The sequence below is a fragment of the Vulpes lagopus genome, chromosome 2 (assembly GCF_018345385.1).
Source record: "Vulpes lagopus strain Blue_001 chromosome 2, ASM1834538v1, whole genome shotgun sequence".
NCBI classification, from domain to species: Eukaryota; Metazoa; Chordata; class Mammalia; order Carnivora; family Canidae; genus Vulpes; species Vulpes lagopus.
This window is the reverse complement of record NC_054825.1, coordinates 98,198,220-98,216,737: the sequence shown is the minus strand read 5'-3', so window position 1 is coordinate 98,216,737 and position 18,518 is coordinate 98,198,220. Positions and strand designations below refer to the sequence as shown.

General features: G+C 44.3%; 1 protein-coding gene across 3 annotated transcripts in view; it reads right to left on the bottom strand.

Moving 5' to 3' along the window:
• PLEKHG1 (pleckstrin homology and RhoGEF domain containing G1) overlaps positions 1-17,888 on the bottom strand; it is a 232,597-nt gene extending 214,709 nt beyond the window's left edge. Inside the window, exon 1 of one of the 3 annotated variants that reach the window (XM_041744846.1) lies at positions 17,761-17,888. The gene's annotated coding sequence lies outside the window, so the exon portion shown is untranslated. The remainder of the gene's footprint in view (positions 1-17,760) is intronic. The other 2 variants (XM_041744847.1, XM_041744848.1) reach the window with 2 other exon arrangements.
• Between the last annotated feature and the right edge of the window lie 630 nt (positions 17,889-18,518).

The window sequence follows — 18,518 nt, the reverse complement described above, 5'->3', positions numbered from 1 at the left end:
TCGCTTATTAACAGGTTGGTTACAAATATAAGAAGTTTGGCAAACATTCACAAAAGCATTCTGTCAAAATCATCTTGCATTTGTATTATTTTTTACAAATTGCGTCCTATGAGTATTGTGCATGCACACACACACACACACACACACACAGCCCTCCACCCCCACCCCAGGAGGTTGTTAAACATTTACCAGCACACATACCATATTCACTTTCCATCCTCCTGTGTTTGGGTATAGTCCTTCGCCCCTTAAGACCTGTTCCCACACCCCAGGCCGTCCACAAAACAATGCTTGCTGATATGCCCATCAATAAGCTGTAATCATTTGTCTGTCAAACGGCCTCAGAGAATAGAAGGAAATCCTTTGCATTTATAAGCCCTGGTGAGCTCTCTGTGCTCCGCCTTATAAGCCCACTCACGCCAGTTGGCAGCTTTATTCACCACCTACCATCAGCATCACCGTTCTTAACTTTCTTGGGCAGCTTGGAAAGAGAAAACACCTCTAAACTGGACCAAAACCTTACTGAGTTTTACAGGAAACTTTGTGAAGGAGATTTAGAGTACTGCTTGGTGACATCAACAAATAGTCTTCTTCTGAAAGTCCCCTCCATTTGAGTAGTTTAAAAACTTTTAAAGCCCAAGTCTATTTCGCCACGCTGGTAATTAACTAGTTAATTACTTCTCACCAATTTACTTTTAGATCTCACTAGGGCATCAAGTTTGATTTTGGAATTCCAGTAGAGGACAATCCCATTGACTCAACTGGAAAATAAAAGTGCTGCCTTAGCAAAAACTTTTTAAAAAGGAAGTCTCTTAATTCTTCTCTGGGCCACCGTGCAAACAAGTGTGATGAAAGTGATTGTTGTTCCTCAAACTCAGCGGAGCATAAATGGATTCTATAATCTTCACCAGAAGCCTGCCACCAAATGAGTGTTGTTGTTGTTTTTTTTTTTTTAACTTAACAAACCCTCCAACTCAGGATACCCTGTAACAAAGGATTTCCTGTAATTCTCTGGGGATATGCAATAGAAGAAAATTCACAGAATCCACACTTCTGAAAATATACAATTTAACTCAATTGCACTTCTTCAAATTCCTCATCTTGGCAAAAAAATCTTTGCTATCCTAGTTGTCAATTTTCTTTCTAATCCTTTCAATAATGTTGAAATCATCCCACCCTCAATGTAGGTCTTAATTCTGGAACTTCAGCATTTACCAATGGTTTCTTTTCTGTCACAGTAGATTGAGAATATTGAGACTGCAAACATTTCTTTGATTAGTCAATTCATTCTGAATGTGGAGTCCTTCAAGCAAGTGTCTGATTAGTCCAGCTCTTTGACAAAAAAGCAAGTTCATATAAGACATGAAGCTGGTGGAGGCAAGTAGACCATATCGGTTTTCAGGTGTTTCCTGATGTCACCCTGAATGGCTGACATCCTATGATGATTAGCAGCTTTAGAAACTTCCTCTCCAGAAGAAACTGCTTCTGACTGTTAGTAAACAGCCCTTGCCAAAATAAAGTGTTCATTGGAAATGCCCAGTTGTTAATCAAACACTAGAATCTAATATTTATTTTTACTTAAGTGGGGCATCTTGCCAGATATTAAATATGGTTTTTGCTTTTAGAGAAGACAGATACCACAGTTGTCAATCAAATACTTTAGTAGCTACCATGAGCCACAGCTTTGCAAGGCACTTGAGCAGGATAGTTTAGTGACTCTGGCCATTGGTGGTCCTTCCCTCTGGAATGCCACACCTTGCAATACCACCTTCCTTTTCTCTTAGCAGGTGAGTTGTCCTTCCAAATAGCCACTCTTTTTTCTGCAATAATGCAATCCTCAATTTTAACTGGGCATATGGCCGCCCATACTTAAGATGATATCTTTCAGTGCGACAAGATAAAGGGAGTTTGGGTCCCTATAAGCAGACAGCTATTTACTGGCCTTGGACTTACTCAACCTGTGAATTCTGTGTCCCCTTCCTCCACCCCACTGGCAGCTAAATCCAATCCCAACCCATATACCAAGCATACTATGTGCATGAGGTCTGGAGTCAGTCCACTGGAGACTGACCCCGGCACTGCCATTGATTAGTTAGGTGTCTTGTCCAAAGACACCTAACTATTTTTACAACTGTTTCCTCATCTACAGAATGGGAATGATTGTGTACACAATGTTTGTGAGCATGAGATAGCAAATGTATGCAAAGCCTCTGGACCTCTTCCAGGGCTGGGAAGTGCTCCGTCAATGTTAGCTATCACTTCCACTGCCACCTCCACCACCATGGAGTTCATCCAGGGTCTGCTTATTCCTTGGTATAACAGGAAGCAAATGAGAATCAGAAGGTATAGCTTCATACCCATTACCCTACCCTTGTACTACTTTACCTTCCCCCCATGCCTACTCCCCAAATGCCCTGCCCCTTCCAGTCTTCTCATTGCCTATTTAGAATTTCCACTCTATTCCTCATTAGCAGACTTCCCCCACTGTAATGCCTCTTCATTCTGATTCTTCTCACACACACAAAAAAAAACTCTAGCCTATACAAATCTATATCTGTATATTTTTCCTGTTGTGAGAATTGAAGTATATGCATGTTATAAAATTTCCACTGAGATTTGGAAAGGAGGAACGTTGCAATGGCGGGGAAGGAAATCAAGCCGATGCCAGCTCTCAGAGGGGGAAACTGGCCAAGTGAGAGCAAACTGAAAACTCTGCATGGTACTTTGGGGTTGGTGTGAGGGGAGGGGCTGCAGATGCAGAAAGCAGAAGAGGGCTCACCGGTGAAGCTATCAGAGTTAGATCTAACATTTTGAACCTCTCTGTGAGGTAGAGACTGAGCTCTGTAAAGGTTGTAGGTTACACAAAGCTTTATTCACCTCAAATACCAAGTTAATCTGCCTCAGAGCAAGGCATAGTCTTGGAAATAGAGGGAAGCTACTCCCAATCATAAAACTGAAAATGCATGTCCAGCATTAGATGAATGATGGAGAGGAAAACAGACCTTGTATCTAAGCTCAGTGAGAGAAGTGATTTTCCAACATGTTATTGACAAGACCAGTTGTGTCCCCAAATTCATTAGGGAGCCCAGGGTGCTTGAAAATAATCTTACTTAGATAGGAATCTAGAGTGGAACCTAGTCATTCATTCAAGAGAGCACAAAATCGGATTTTCACGCAACTATTTTCCCTTAGTGCTTGCTCCAAAGAAAAGGTACAACTATAAGGATTTCTCTAAATCTCATAGTTTGCAGTAAAAGCTCTTCAAAGTAACCCTTGAAAGGGCAGTGTACCACCCAGAAGTAAAGATACAACACTGCTTTCCCACTCCACAGCAGACCACAGCAAAAGTAAGAAACCCTAAAGGGTCATCCTGAACAGGAGAGAGAAAGAGAGAGACAGACAGACAGACAGACAGACTGGATAGAGGGGCAGGAAGTCCTGGGAAGCAGCACTGCTGAGAGCCAGCTTCCATTCCATATCCTGCAGTCCTCCATTCAACCTTGGGGGCCTTCCTCTCTCTCCTGGGAACTCTTGCCTTGGAGACTGCCAACAACAATGGCTTGGTGACAGGGAGAGATCTCGGTTGTTCACGAAACAGCTGCTAAAGGTCGAGCACTGAGGAACAAATTGATCTACTATCATTACATGTTCATAACAATCCTATATAGTAGTCATCATTCTTCCCCACTTTTTGGAAGAAGCAATAGCAGGTGAGTAGTACAGCTCACATTCGAGGACAGTCCATTCAACTCTCAAAGTATGAACCAGGCTGTCTTCATTCCCTGCCCAAGAAGGAAAAGGGAGATGAAGTTTCACATCCTCTGAAGCAAGAGCAGTGGGTTCAAAGAGGCCCATCCCAAGGGAGAACTCACTGAAGACACCGGTGTTAGTTCTATGGGACATGTGAACATCGGACAGAAGTATGCCTCAGCTGCATGATGAGTCAAGTGGGCTTTCTTTCATTAGCCCAAGATCGCAATCACCATTTATAATATTTTCATGGAGTTGTCTTTCAAAAATAAAATTTGAGAATACAACTTATCCACTCGTTTGGTTAAATACGGCAGTGCCTGTTATGTACTTGGCACGTGGCAGTAAACAAAACAGGCCAAAAAACCACCCTGCCCCAACAGGGAAATTTGAGTACAGACAGTATAGGAATAGATAGGGTGGAACTACTGCTATTTTTAGTAGGCATATTAGTTAATTGGTGGTTATTATGGAAAAGTGTTCTTATCAGTTGGAAATACATATTGAAATATTTATGAGTAAAACAACAGGATACCTGGGATTTGCTCTTACTACTCCAAAGCAGAGGAGGGAGGTTCACGGGGAAACAAATGAAACAAGATTGGCAATTATAATTGTTCAATCTGCAAGATGGGTACACAGGGCTTCATTACATTATTATAGTCTTTTCTCTACTTGTGTTTATTTGGAAATTTCTTAAATTAGAAGAGAGATTCCTCCCTGAGGAGCTTAAAGAGGTAAATAGTAATTTACAGTATGCCAATCAGACAGAAATATGGGCTATGCAGAAAAAGCAAGGAAGGGAGGAGGGAAATACTGAGAAGAGAATGGATAAATGTAATATTTCTAAATGCACTTAGAAAAATATTTAGTGTGTACATATAAATTAATAAGACATGGATGAGTTGGTAATCTGTATCATGGTAAGGCATTAATATACATGAAGCTGATTAACATGGTAATTAAAGGACATCTGGTTTTCATGAGAAAAAAGAGAGCAATTTGAGTTTTCTGAAAGATGTCAGTTTTAAAGAAATGCCAAGGAAAATAATGGCTAGCATTTACCTAGCTTTTTCCGGATGCTACAACTCGGTTTTGCAAGCATGTTAAAGAATGATTGGGTCTGGGGATCCCCGGATGGCTCAGTGGTTTAGTGCCTGCCTTAGGCCCAGGGCGTGATCCTGGAGTCCCGGGATCGAGCCCCACATCAGGCTCCCTGCATGGAGCCTGCTTCTGTCTCTATATCTCTGCCTCTCGCTCTGTGTCTCTCATGAATAAATAAATAAGATCTTAAAAAAAAAAAAAAAAAAGAATGATTGGGTCTGATTCTCGTCCTAAGCCCAGGAGCTGGTAGTGTTTCAAACCTTGTCTGTGAGGTGCTGTTCCTAAGCTCGGGAGGCCAGAGAGCTTGACAAAGTCATGCCAACTCTAAGTTGGGGAATGAGGTGTGGAACCAGGTAGTCTAGCTCCAGAGTCTGAACATTTTAGCTGGCACCGCACTGCCTATTTTGATGGATATGTAGCATTTGGAGAACGAAGGTAAGTGAGGGGACTTAGATATCAAGCAGGGACTTGCTATGTTGTGAGTGTCGGTGACATGTGAGATGATGTTTGATTCTGCGGGAGGAGTAAGACGGTGTGGGGAAGCAACCTGGGTGGGGTCCAGGGCAGATATAGGAGAACAGCTAAGAGCGAAGCTTCCTGTGTTAGGTGGTGTCAGAGGGCAGACTCTGCAGGCAAGAGGCCCAGGGGGACCACCTAGGAAATATCTTTAGAAGCCCAGGGACAGGAGTGCAGGAATGGAAAAAGGTGGAATCACAGGGCAGGTTCTCCACCATTCTACTCCTAGGTACTCACCCACCCACTCACCAGCATCTACACACAACACCTCAGGTAGCTGATCTCGTTCTAGAATGTGGTCTAATAGTATCAGACAACCAGAACTTACCTTACTTAGAGGCAAGAGATGGTAATGGTGATATTGATTTATTCAAAAGAATGTGCAAGCTTCTCTCTGTGCTGGGCACTGTTCTAAAACTTGGAAATACAGTGAAAACAACACAAAGCCTCTCTTCTCATGAAGAACAGACAAGAAACAAATGTATCCTTTGTTAGGAGTTGATAAATGCTATGAATAAAAATGAAGGAGGGCAAGAAGGCTGTGGCTTGCAAGGTGAGGGGGCTCCTATTTTATGCATGATGAGGAAGACTTCTTTGATGAGGGGACACCTGAGCAGGGAGTTGCAAGCAGCGAGATAGTACGGCTTTGGTATCCAGGAAGAATTTTCCAGGAAAAAGTCATGAAAATATTCTGAGGCCGGAGCTTGTTTGACATATTTGGGAACTGCGAAGAGGCCAGTTTGCTGAGGCAGAGTGAGCATGTGAGGAAGAGCAAGAGATGGGATCAGAGACAAAGAGGGGAGCAGGAACCAACTGGGGAGGGTCTTGGAAGCTGTTTCACAGCTTTTGACTCCAAGTGAGTTGGGAAGCCATGAAGTGAGTTGGAATTAGCCAACCAAGGGACAAGATCACTTTGCTTTTGCTTTTGACTCCAAGTGAGTTGGGAAGCCATGAAGTGAGTTGGAATTAGCCAACCAAGGGACAAGATCACTTTGGCTGCTGTGTAGAAAAGAGATAGTAGAGAGTAAGGAGACCAGGTAGGAACCTATTGCACAAATCCAGGGAGAGGGTGCAAGTGAATTGGACCCAGTGGGGACAGTGAAGTCTGTGAGCAGTAGGATTCTGGATGTTCTAGAGGTAGAGCCCACAGAGTTTATCTACTGGACCTGAGATAGGAGAGGAGGAATGTGATCAGAGAAATGGTAGAAGCTCTCCATCTGGAACTTTTATCTCTATCTTAAGTTCTACCATCAACCCTTCCTTTGGGTTAAGCCATTAGAAGGGGCCCCAGTGACGATGTATTCACTGGTCAAGTTTGTGTTCTAGATAGATGAATCAATGCTGGCTCAACAATTACTCTAACGGCCTAGGCAAGAGATAAGTGTCTAAAAGGACGGGATGGGAGGCATGAGTGAGTGAATATGGATTGAGAACTGTTTAGAAAGTCACTGCTAACTGGTCAAGGCAGGAGAGAGGAGGAAATGGCTTGCTGTGACGGGTGTATTATGGTGCTATTAACCAAGAATTGGAAAAGGAGGGAAAAAAACAATCCCAGGAAGTTGGAGGTGGGTCTGGAAAGAGAGATTATGAGCCTAATTCTGGGTGGATGACTTTGAATCAATTGTGTAAAAGCCAACAGATAAATCCCAGGAGAAAGTGGGAGGCTCGGATAGGCCCGCTGCAGTTTTTCCTCTTGATTTCTTTTGAGACACAATAGGGCCTCCCTACTTGAGCCAGAACATTCAAATCAGAATATTCTAAAAGAAATTTCATTTGATTCTTTCCTAGTAGGCCTAGTCAGTTACTAAAACGAGGCTACCAGAAGCCATTCCCTTCTAACGTGAAAGGTTCCTTCGAAGACCTGTCTTAATAAATTAAATTTGCAAATAACAGAACAATCATTCCACCACTTAAAACAACACTAAACAACATGATTTAGCTATATTGGTTTCTTTTTTCCGGTAAGGATGCTAAATTCTGAATATGAGAATAACAAATACAGACTTCTCAAACTTGTTTTTACATGCCTAAGCTTGAAGTTGGTAAATTAGAATGAAGGTTTTCATCCCAAACCCACACAATCACACTGAGCATCAGACTTCTGGGTCCCATTTTATCATGGAAATGGAGAGCTGGACCAAATTTCAAGTCAATCAATTGATTAAAGGTCAAGGATGCCTAGTGACCATGCTCTGTACTGGGAATTCAAGGATGAATATGGCAGGATCTCTACGCCCCAGGAGATTCATGACCTACCAATAGGTCTGAGGTGCCCTCCCCATGCATTAGAAAGCGTGTTTATAGAGTTGGCATAGGGCTAATATCCTGTTTGGAAAGGCAGAGCCATCACTCAACTGCTGGAACATTAGAGAGACTTCTTAACACTACAATTTCTCTGATAGTTGTTTCTGCTCCAGAATAAACACTGCTGAGCTTCCAAGTGCACTAAAAACCAGGGAAAGGCAGGCAACGAACATACATACTTATAGAGCACCACATTTACTGCACACCCATGCAACTTTCAAACCAATAGCTACTAGACTCCTCTTGCAGAAAATCATTTGAACACAAACACTTTGCTAAACAAATCTTCATGAAGCGTGAAGTTGAAGAGCCTCCGAATTTTTCTGGCAAATTTCTCTCCTCCTTTCATTTTCCTCTCTTTCTCCTTTCCTTACGCCTCCTCCTTCTTCAAATATTTAGCAACCTACTCAGAATCTCCTTTTTTCAACTAATTTGTGAAAACAAAGATTTTGGCCCAGATTTCGTAATGCTCATTTTACCCAGTAAAAGAAAAATTATTTTGTTCAAATACTTGCTCTCAAGGAGCTCACAGTTTAGCAAGGGAAGGCAGACCAACTAAATGGTTATCAAAAATACCACATCGTAAGCACTAGAAATGAGGTAATGAGGATGCTGAGGAGCTGGAAGGAGGGGGTACTTGGCCGTGAAGGGGTTTGGGGGAGATGAGCTGATCCATCATGGCTTCACAGAGACTGGCAACCATGTGCTGCTTTGGTTACCCCATCAAGGGGAGCTGACAAAGAGAGGGTGACGGAACTGACCATGGGGACTGGTAAGCACAGAGGTCAAAACAAGTAACAGTAGCCAGGCTGCTTCCTAACCCCCATAAATTCCTTCTCCTTGAGCTGTACCATCTTGGCTGACATTCCAGTTCTGAATCAACCCGCTTCTCACCACCTCCTCTGTGAGCATCCTCTGTACCACTGCGATAGTGTTCCAACTGTTCTACTTGTTTCCAGAACTTTCCACTGTAGTCCTTTCTCTGCACAACAGCCAGAGTGATAATTGGGCATTCATCTTGTCACTCCCCTGCTTCATGCTTTTCAGTGGCTCCGCATTGCACTTTTAAACCATGATAAAGACCTCTGACAATATAAAGATCTACACAATCCAGGTCCTGCCTACCGGTCCAGCTTCACCTCCCCACTACTACTGTTTCCCTATCTCGCACATGTAGCCTGCCTTTTTCCCCCTAGAACTCCCCAAGCTTAATCCCCTTAGGTTTTCCTTACTTTTTCCCCCCCTCTGCCTAGAATGTTCTTCCTTCAGATCTTCTCAGGGTCACATATTATTTAAGCCTTGGCTCAACGTAACCAACTCAGATAGGCTCTTCAGACCACCGGGCAAAGAGAGTGCCCTACTCCCATTACATGTTTCCTATCTTCTTTTCTTCAGAGCACTCGTCACACACAGTTTTCCCTTCACTCCAGATTTGGTGTGTTTTGTTCAATGTATTCCCAGAATTTAGGAAATTATCTTTGTTGAATAAACTAATTCTAATCGGAATGTTCATGTATAATGAATCTCATGTCTCCACTACAGTAAAACAAACCCAAAAGAATGTGTTCTTCCTTCTCTCTTACCATTGGCTTTTGCTTCGGTTATTGTCACGTTGGTTTATTGTTCCAGCATGTAGTAGCAGGGAAAAAAAACTGGAGTGTGACACCCATTGAACATAGTTAAAAGAGCCACTACTTAGCAAGAGCTTATTATTTACTAGGCACTGCACATACATTGCATGTTTAAATCTCATAACATCTTCATTATGTGGTTTTATCCCCATTGCAGAAGGCATTTTTGAGTAACTTCTAAATGACATACACAGAGTGCCTAGTTCCAGGCTATCCCCCCATCCCGACTCAGAGCATTCAAACCTTAGAAGAACAAGTTAATATTTTCCATGCACACCATTTTTCCTATCACTGATGCCACAGAAAGAGTGTTTGAACTAGTACTACAAAAAGGAAGTAAAGAGAATAAGAAAGTATGACATTTGATTGCCGTATCTACTGTACGTATTGGAGTATCAAATAAGAATCTTCTCATTGGCATATGGCATATAGTTTCTGAATATTTACAGAGTATGTTTATTGCATATATTAGTAATCAAAACCAAGGGGATTTTTAGGATGACTGTTGCTAGCTATTATGTCTTTAGTTCATACAGACATGTCTCTTCTTCATTTACATAAGAAGGTAAAAACAAATACCCATTAACTTCCTATTTGAAAATTTCTTGAACTATATAGTATTAGATTAGATAGTTTCACATCTTGATATGGTTGACCATAGAGAGAAATAAATATCTTTTTGCTCCTCAGGGGTATTCTGTATTTGAAAGGCATTGTTTTTGTGGAACTCATGACAAATTAATTTTTAGAGGTTCATGGTATTTGCTTTCATATCAGGGTACCTTCTAAAAAGAAAGAAATAACAAAAAAAAATCAAGAGTGCTTCATAATAATGATAGTTTGTGGAACTCATCCGGATTGTAAGTTCCTAAGAGGTAATGTCTTACTGTGAGAGGGTATACCATGGGCCACAGGATTCCATGTGCCACAAAAACATTATTTGCACATTACTTTCCTTACCATTTTAGCTTCAAGATCAGATATCATTAAATATTGTGATTAAATGGCATTCCTTAGAGCTTAACCCAAACAACTGTTAAAGGAGAGAGGGGAAAATAAGCATTTATCTCATATACACAGTGAAGAATAGTGGAAAAAAGCCAAGACCACCAAGATTTTGCTCCATAACAATATTCCAAAAGCTTCCAAATATTTCCCCAAGTTCTTTCCTAGACTAGGCCAATCCCAGGCTGCCCATCCACATGCCCATTTCCCATCGGTCTCCTGCCCACTTCATCACTCTTAGAGCTTCACCCTCATTATTCCTCAGCAAATCTCCAAAAAGTCTGATCTATGATGGAAAGGCATAAGGTAAGAGAACGTTTTTCTTTCAAAAAATTAACTTCTAAGGACTACTTCTGTTATGTTCCTCTGTGTTCCACTAGGTAATCCTATATTCCTGAGTCTGACTCTTAGGCTCCATAATTCATGTGTTTAGTTGATGCACATTTTAAGAACTGTGAGACACCTGAATATTTAGACTGTAAGCTGTTTCAGACCAGCTACCATATCCTCCTTTGGAGCAGCAATAATATTTTAGCACAACACAGATGCTTAAACTAATAACAGGTTTACATGGTTTAAAGGGAACAAACACAGGATCATATATTTATGCTCCAGATTACAGTCTTCCCTCTCTCCCCAGCACATCAGAGAAGCACAGATGTTAGTGTTTGAGGACCATGCGTAATCACACAGCCCCGGGAAGCTGAACTCTGTGATAGCCTCGGTTCAGTGCCCCCACCCCTTCCTCATGGCCTCACGTCTTCCCCCCCCCCCCCCCCCAGCCAGCTTTTTAGTCACAGGTTGGAGCAGCCTTAAATCATCCTAAGGCTGGACTGTGGTTAATGTGCATCCCTGGAATGCCTACAGATGACCTTTCCTTTGCATCTACTTGTTTGCAAAGCCTCATATTTCAGCTAGCATTGCTGTCGATCCTGAAGACCTCCTAAGACATGAGGGCTTCAGTCACAGGAGAAGGTGGAGGGAGGAAGGAGGTGACTCTGGAAGAGAAAAAGATCTGCACTTTGTCTCCTCCTTGGCCAAGCACTGACCACCCTGTCAGGGGGAGCCTGGAAGGGGGAGCATGGAAGGAAACTTTGCAGGGGCTTCTGTGGACCATTAGGAGAGGGTAGGGCCCAAAGGAACAGACCCCAGGAAGGTCTAAGGCATGCTTACTATGTGCAGGAGAATAGCATGCTGCTGCGTGCTAGGGGTTTGGGTGACATGATGAAATTCAGACCGAAACAGCATGAAAGCACACTTTATGACAGCTAGAAATAGCCACGTATTGTCAAAGCTCATGGAGTCATCCATCCAGACACTGAAGAGTTAAAAGAATATTGGACGGATGGAGAGAGCTGCAGAGGGAGAGACAATAAGGCTCCACACTGGGTGCAGGAAAAGATCTTGACAAGGATTCAGAGTTTAGAGGGTGGTCAGAAAGCAAAGACTTAAGCAGTATTTTACTCTCTGAACAGGGAGAAGGGTGGGGAAATATGGGAAGAGAACATTCCTTGCAGTGTGAAAACCTGGAGACTTGCCAAAGGAGGAAAGGAGGTTGATTCTAAATGAAGCCCCTTCCACTTCATTATCAGAAAGGACCCACTTGGTCAGAGCAATGATCAGCCCCTTGGGAGACAGAGGAGAGAAGGAGTATTTATGTTAAATTAACTCTAGAAAACATAAGCTCCAGTTAATGCCTTCACTGCCTCTAGAAAGGCATTTATGTGCATTAAAGATTCACACATCCCTGCAGACAGCTGCCAAAAGGAATTATCCAGCTGCAGAAGCCACTCGACTTCATTCCTACAAGGTATGTGTAGGTCAATTCCACTTAGACAGGATTCTCTAATATGCTTTGCTCGTTTAAATGACCGAAGTGAAAGTTTTAAACTCATTTGAAAACACATCAGATCACAAATGTCTTATGAGGCTTACAGTGTCTTAATTTACTATATGCTTAATTTATCTTTGGCAGATCTGAGTTAACTTTTAAGAGCTTTGAAGCAAAAGAGAGAAACTCGGAATATAAAGCACTAGAGCCCAACCTTGTATGCAACCATAGAGTAACACTAATGTATTCAATGGATATTTACTTAGCAACAAACATCAAGAAATTTCATTGATGTTAAGATGTACATTTCCCACACCTTAAGGATGTATCTTATAGGAGAGGGTGTCAATTTTATTGACACTTTTTCCTCTTTCTTAGTGGGATCTTAAAAGATGGAGTATTCACAAGTATCTTTGATTTTAGGAGACAGGAACTCATCATTATCATTCAAGTCACAGTTCATAAGTTGCCTTCTCTGAGAGGCTTCCTGGAGCACGGATCTAAGGCAGCCCACCCATCACCCTGATTCTTCCCCTCTAGTCATCCCATCTTCATGGAGACCACATCTCTTGTGTTCACCACTATGCCCCGAACTGGATCGGGCACTATTCTAGACACGGTAAGTTCTGAATAACTGGCTCTGGAATGAAGGAAAGTTGCCATTTATTGAGCAATTACTACATGTGAGACCATGAACTAAATGCTTTACAGAGGCAAATCTCATTTAATCCTAGCAATTTAGAAGTCATTCTGATTATCTACTTTAAAGATGGGATAGCAGATAGCAGCTTAAGTGGAGAAGCCAGGACTAGATACATCTTGACTTCAAAAGCTAGACCTAGAGGCACTGTGCTATTCTGTATCACATACAAAGTCTGGAAACAGTTCTGTGCCTGTCTGAAGATATATGGGAAGATCCCTGAGGCCACAGAGAAAAATAAAACTTCCTTCCCCTTGAAAAGTAATGTTCGATTACTGAGGATTGCCATATTCCTCTGTCCTTCCAAGTGCTTCATGTGTAAGGTCCTGGGTTAATATAGAAGTGCAGATGTCTACATCTCTGCCTGATAAGATGAGGAGAGGCTCCACTGAAGTGATGGATATTTAAACTTTGTATGGAAGGATTCCACCATCGATGAGCAACAGCATAACCCACTTAAGGCTCTGGACTGAGAAACATAGAGTATACACGGGAGGTGCTAGAAGAAAAGTAGGTTCAAGGGCTTTGGGTGCCATGCTGGGGGGTTTGAACTTCACTTCATATGACTGATACTCTTCATCGATAAACCATTTCAATGTGGGCTTTATTCCAACTCAGCTGAGCTTCTCTCCACCATTCAACATCCAGCTCAAGGAAGAATACTGAAATGTGGCACTGTCATTCCCATGTCAACCGATGGCTATGTCGAACAGAGATTTCCAAGGCTAGTGCAAAGAGAAAATAGAGAACAAGTGGAAAAAGAAATGACGAAGGAGATGTGACTCTAAGTTCATTTCTATCGAGTCTGCTTACATAGAGCCTATTACGTTAGTTATTTTTGGGTTTCTGCAAAAATACTGAAGGATACCCCAAACATAGCCTATTTTATTTAGGACAAAGATGGCAAACTATGACTATAGGTCAAAGCCAGCCTGCAGCCTGTCTTACACGGCAGTCAAGCAAAGATCGGTTTTTATATTTTTAAAGGACTGTAAGCAAACAACACTCCCCCCCCCCCCCCGCCCCACAAAGACTATATGTCAGAGGCATACATGTACCAGAAAACACTTGGTATCTCACTCTTTACGGGGAAAGGTTTACCGTCTAGAACTTCTTATCGTCCTCATACATCTCTATTCCGACACAGGTCATCTGAGTTAGTGTCTAATGTGACTGGACGTGTAGAGAACTAGATCTATTTACCATCTCAAAAATTAAGGCCAATTCAGTGGTATGATAATTTATTGCTTTAGTAATTCCTCTTATGAGAATTCTAAATTTTTAGCCCATTATTAGACTCACACCCATTTCAACTTTGTCTTTGGTATTTTAAAAAGACATCCTCCTTACACTTAAGGGCTTGCTAGCCTTTGGCCAACTGCTGTAACGGTTTTACCTTCTAATGCTGATGGTAAGTGGCTTCTGCAGGCAGCAGCCTGGTTATTAAAGCTTACCAAAACAACTTTCTTAATTAAAGACCCGTGAAAACTCTGACTCTCCTCCCATCGGGTTCGTACATCAAGCGGGTGTAGCTGGAATCTTTTTCAAAACTTAGCCTAGCATGCTTCGAGTTGCCTTTTTCTTTAGGAATGTATGGGATGGGGGGAAAGGAAGAAGGTTATGGGTTTTCAGATCTACGAATGTAACATACTTTAGCTTTCCATCAAACAGTAATTCAATATTTACCGAAAGAAGATGTTGAAGCTTGGAAATTTTTACTTGGCTTATATCTCATCAGAAAAACATTTTTTGGTAACCTCATGTATACAGATTGAAAAGATAGCAAAGCATGACTCAAACATGAAAACTATTCTAGATACACAGTCAACTCCTAATCAGTGGGAGAGGAATCATCCAGGCATACTGGAAGCTGTTCTGCAGCATCTGGGTAACCTGTGGCCTAGTTATTTTACAGCAAACCTGGGCCCACTCACTAGGAGGAATTAGCCTATATTTCCACTATCTTTGTTAAAACATCTGTTGCTTTTCATCAGCATGAGCAATATAAAGCCGAACATGCAGCCAATCTTAATTACTTGAAAGCTGGCTCTACAGTCATAAGTTCTACTTGGCACAGACACCCATGGCTCTGACTGCCCAAATGGTTTGGGGTCAGCTTTTCGTTTTACTAAGCAGGATTGATGTAGGCTGTGATGAAACATTAGTATTTGAAATACCTGCTACCTACAAGTACTAGGCTGCTTACAGTCTTTGTCTAGAAAATGTTTCCATTTCCATCTCTGCTGAACATATGGCCATTTTGCTTTAGGACTCGTATTTTTCCTAAGACAAAAAAGACAAGTGATTTTTTTTTTCTCTGAAAGAAGGAACCATCACATTTAATAAAAAAATATGTCTCTATGCCACCATCATTTCTAGGTAGTGGGGTTTGGGGTAAAGACAACTGAACCTGAATTAAATCACAGTTCTGCCAGGAGAGAACTATGTAACTTCCAGCGAAAACACTCACTCCTGGGACTTGGTTTATCAACAACAATCATCTTTAAAGCATACAGTGTGGCAAACACTTACAATGGATTATCTCATTAATAATCATCAATGCTCAGCATGACTCCACAAGGAAGAGTCATTATTTCCCAAATGTACAGAGGAAGAAATGAGCAAAGGTGAGATAATCCCAAGAGAGCAACCACCTATAATTGTTATATTTTCCTGATTATAAAATAATCTGTGTCTAAATAACTTCCTTAGAGGGGTCAAGGTCTCAGGGCTACAGAGCTATGGAGAGACAAATTTCATTCACAGGTCAGTTAATTCCAGATCACTTCTTCACCACTAGTGCTTTCCCAAATCTTTAAGACGTAGGGCTAGATCATCCAGGATCCATTCTATTCTTAATATTCCATGCATCAAAACATCCCTGCAGGAGGGTTAAATGATGATAGTTGTTTGAAAGATCAACCACTAGCAATGAAAGCAGGAGGGAGGAGAAGCCTGCAAAAAAAAATGGATTGCAGCCATTAAGAAACAGTATAGATCTAGGAATTGTTTTTAGTTTACTAAGAGCTCAAAAGATTTAGTGCTACTCCAGCATTCCCCATGTGTATGTGTCAGACTCTGAACCATTAAATCTTAATTAAATCACTTAAAAATCATATCCTCAAAGGAGAGCCAAATAGTACTGGTTATTCTTGGTTTTGAAAAATTATGTTGCTGCTTTCTATTGATTTGTTTAAAAGTGATTGTTTAACCTCTTTGCAGTACAGATCGAGTCTCCCATGGAAATATTTAAGCTTCTACCTGGTAATATCATCTATATTAAAGTCACTGAAAGAACTGGTACCCATGGTACAGAGGGAGGTGAGCAGGGAAAATTGATCAAGGAAAGCATGATTTTTTAGGTCAGGGATTGGACTTTCAGATAATTGTTTCTCACTTTGTTTCTCATCAGGGAGCTTTGGAGAGCAGATGAGGGACAGAAAGGGATGGTCAGGCAGTGATGGATGTGGAGGACCCACTGAGGAAGAGGTCAGCGAGATGGGACAACTCTGGGGAGATTTCTTTGGGTGGGGTTTGGTGGCTTTACAGGGGCCTCAAATAGGACCAAAAGGAAAGCAAAGAATTAGGAATCCGGACTCAAAGACAGTGAAGGGTCATATGTCAAACCATCACTTTCGTATCTAAGTCTTGAATATTGTGGCTCAAATAAATATCCCTGGGAGGTGAGGGGGAGGGAGCATGAAGCTTTAGAAACTCTCTGGTTCATGCACATCACTTTAGGGGAAGCCAAGGGCAGCAGAGCTGGAGCAGCAGCCTGCTCAGGTCTCAAGTCGGGACAGAGGTTTCTTATTCCCTGACATGATGGGCTTGGAAATGTTTCAACACGCGACTACTCAAAGTCCAAAGCCTATAAATTCTTTAAAAGCAAGCCAACCACAGACACTGAGAAGCCGGCTGATTTTAACACTTGATAACTATTTTCATAACATTGCATGACCTTTCGAGGCCCGGAGTTCTGTGAGATGACAAATTCGACCTGGAGTCCACACTCTGGACCGCCTCCTGGCTGAAGAACCAAACGCGAGGTAGCTCTGTCTCCGCCGGGTCGGAAACCCCCGACCCCGGCTGCCCCCCGAGCTCCACCCAAGCCTTCTGGGATGCCCCGCGTGGGACTCCCACGCAACGATTTCAAAAGTGTGTGCGGGAGCCACGGCCGGCGGGGTGGTCCCAGGGAGCGTGCGGGAGCAGACCTCTACGAACCAGGCCGGCACCCGCCCGCCCTCCTTGTTGCCGCGCTAGAAACGGCGCCAGCTGAAGCTCTCCGGGTCAGAAGCCTCCTACGCTCCCGGTTAGGGACCAGGCTCTCACCGCGGGACACCAAGGCGGCCCCCCAGGCCGGAAGGTCGGCCAGGTCTCAGCGGACGGGGAGCCCGCGCCCCCGCACCCCCGCACCCCCCCCCACCGAGCGGGTCTGCAGAGCCGGGACCGCGAGCCCCGCTCCTACAAGGGCAGGGGGCCCCCGAGCCCCGCGCGGCGCCCCGGCCTGACTCCCACCGCGGGTCGCGCGCTCGCACCACCCTGGGGCTGGGCTCTGCGACCTCCCGGGGCCACGCGGGAAGCCCTTCCCCGGGCCGGCGGGGGGCGGGACCGCGGCGCCGGCAGATGCAGGCTGGGCCCGGGGACCCGCGCCCCGGCGGCGGAGGGTCGCCCCCTCCAGGCGGCGGCGGGCAGCGGGCGGCGGGCGGCGGGTCCCGGGTCCCGGCGGCGGGGGCGCGCTCCGGGAGGCACCGTCTGCCCGCACCCCGGGGGCGCTCCACGCTCCGCCCGCCGCCACCTGCGGACTAGGGGGCCGGGCCGAGGCTCCCTGGGCTCCCTCCCCGGTTCCCGGGGCTCCCGGCGAGCGGTCCCGTCCCTGGAAGACGACCCCGGGGGCCGGGGCGCAGCCGGCGCTTGCTTACCCGGAGACGCGCGGCTCCAGCGCGGGGGCCGCGCTCGCAGGTCGGCGGGGGTGAGGCTGCGCGGGCTGCGGCTGCGGCTGCGGCTGCGGCTCCGGCCCGGCTCCCGCTCCCGCTCCCGCTCCCGCTCCGGCTCCCGCTCCGGCTCCCGCTCCCGCTCCGGCTCCCGCTCCGGCTCCCGCGCTCGCCGAGCGCCCTGCACCGCCGCTCGGGCTCGGACTTCCTCTTCCTCGGCTCGGCCGCGCCCGAACCCGCCCCTCCCAGCGCCGAGATGCGGGCTCCGCCGCCGAGAGCAGCGGATCTTCGGTCCCTCCTCCCCGCGGCCCGGGGCGAGCAAGGTGGGGAGGAGGAGGAGGAGGAGGAGGGGGGGGCGCCGAGGAGCGAGATCAAGCACTTGGACTTGTCACTGGAGCGTTGCCAAAGAGCCCAGTCAAATTACAACCCCTGGGGAATTTTTTCTTTTTTTCTTTTTTTTTTTTAAATCCCAGCTACCGTTTTCGCAGACACATCATTTTTTTTCTTCTTTTTCCGGGATCCTCGGGTCTAGCTTTCTCTTGGACGTGATAATTTCCCTACGATTTCCTTAAAAGAATACCCCCAAATCATTTTTTAAAGTCAACACTCCAGTATTGCACAGAAGCTTTGGGGTAATACTATGCAAAAAAGGGGGGGGGGTGGAAGCTCAGGTTTTCAGGCATCATTACCCTAATCACCTAAGTTAATGTACCAAATAACCTTTGCTTAGAGAAAGTAAAAGTGAA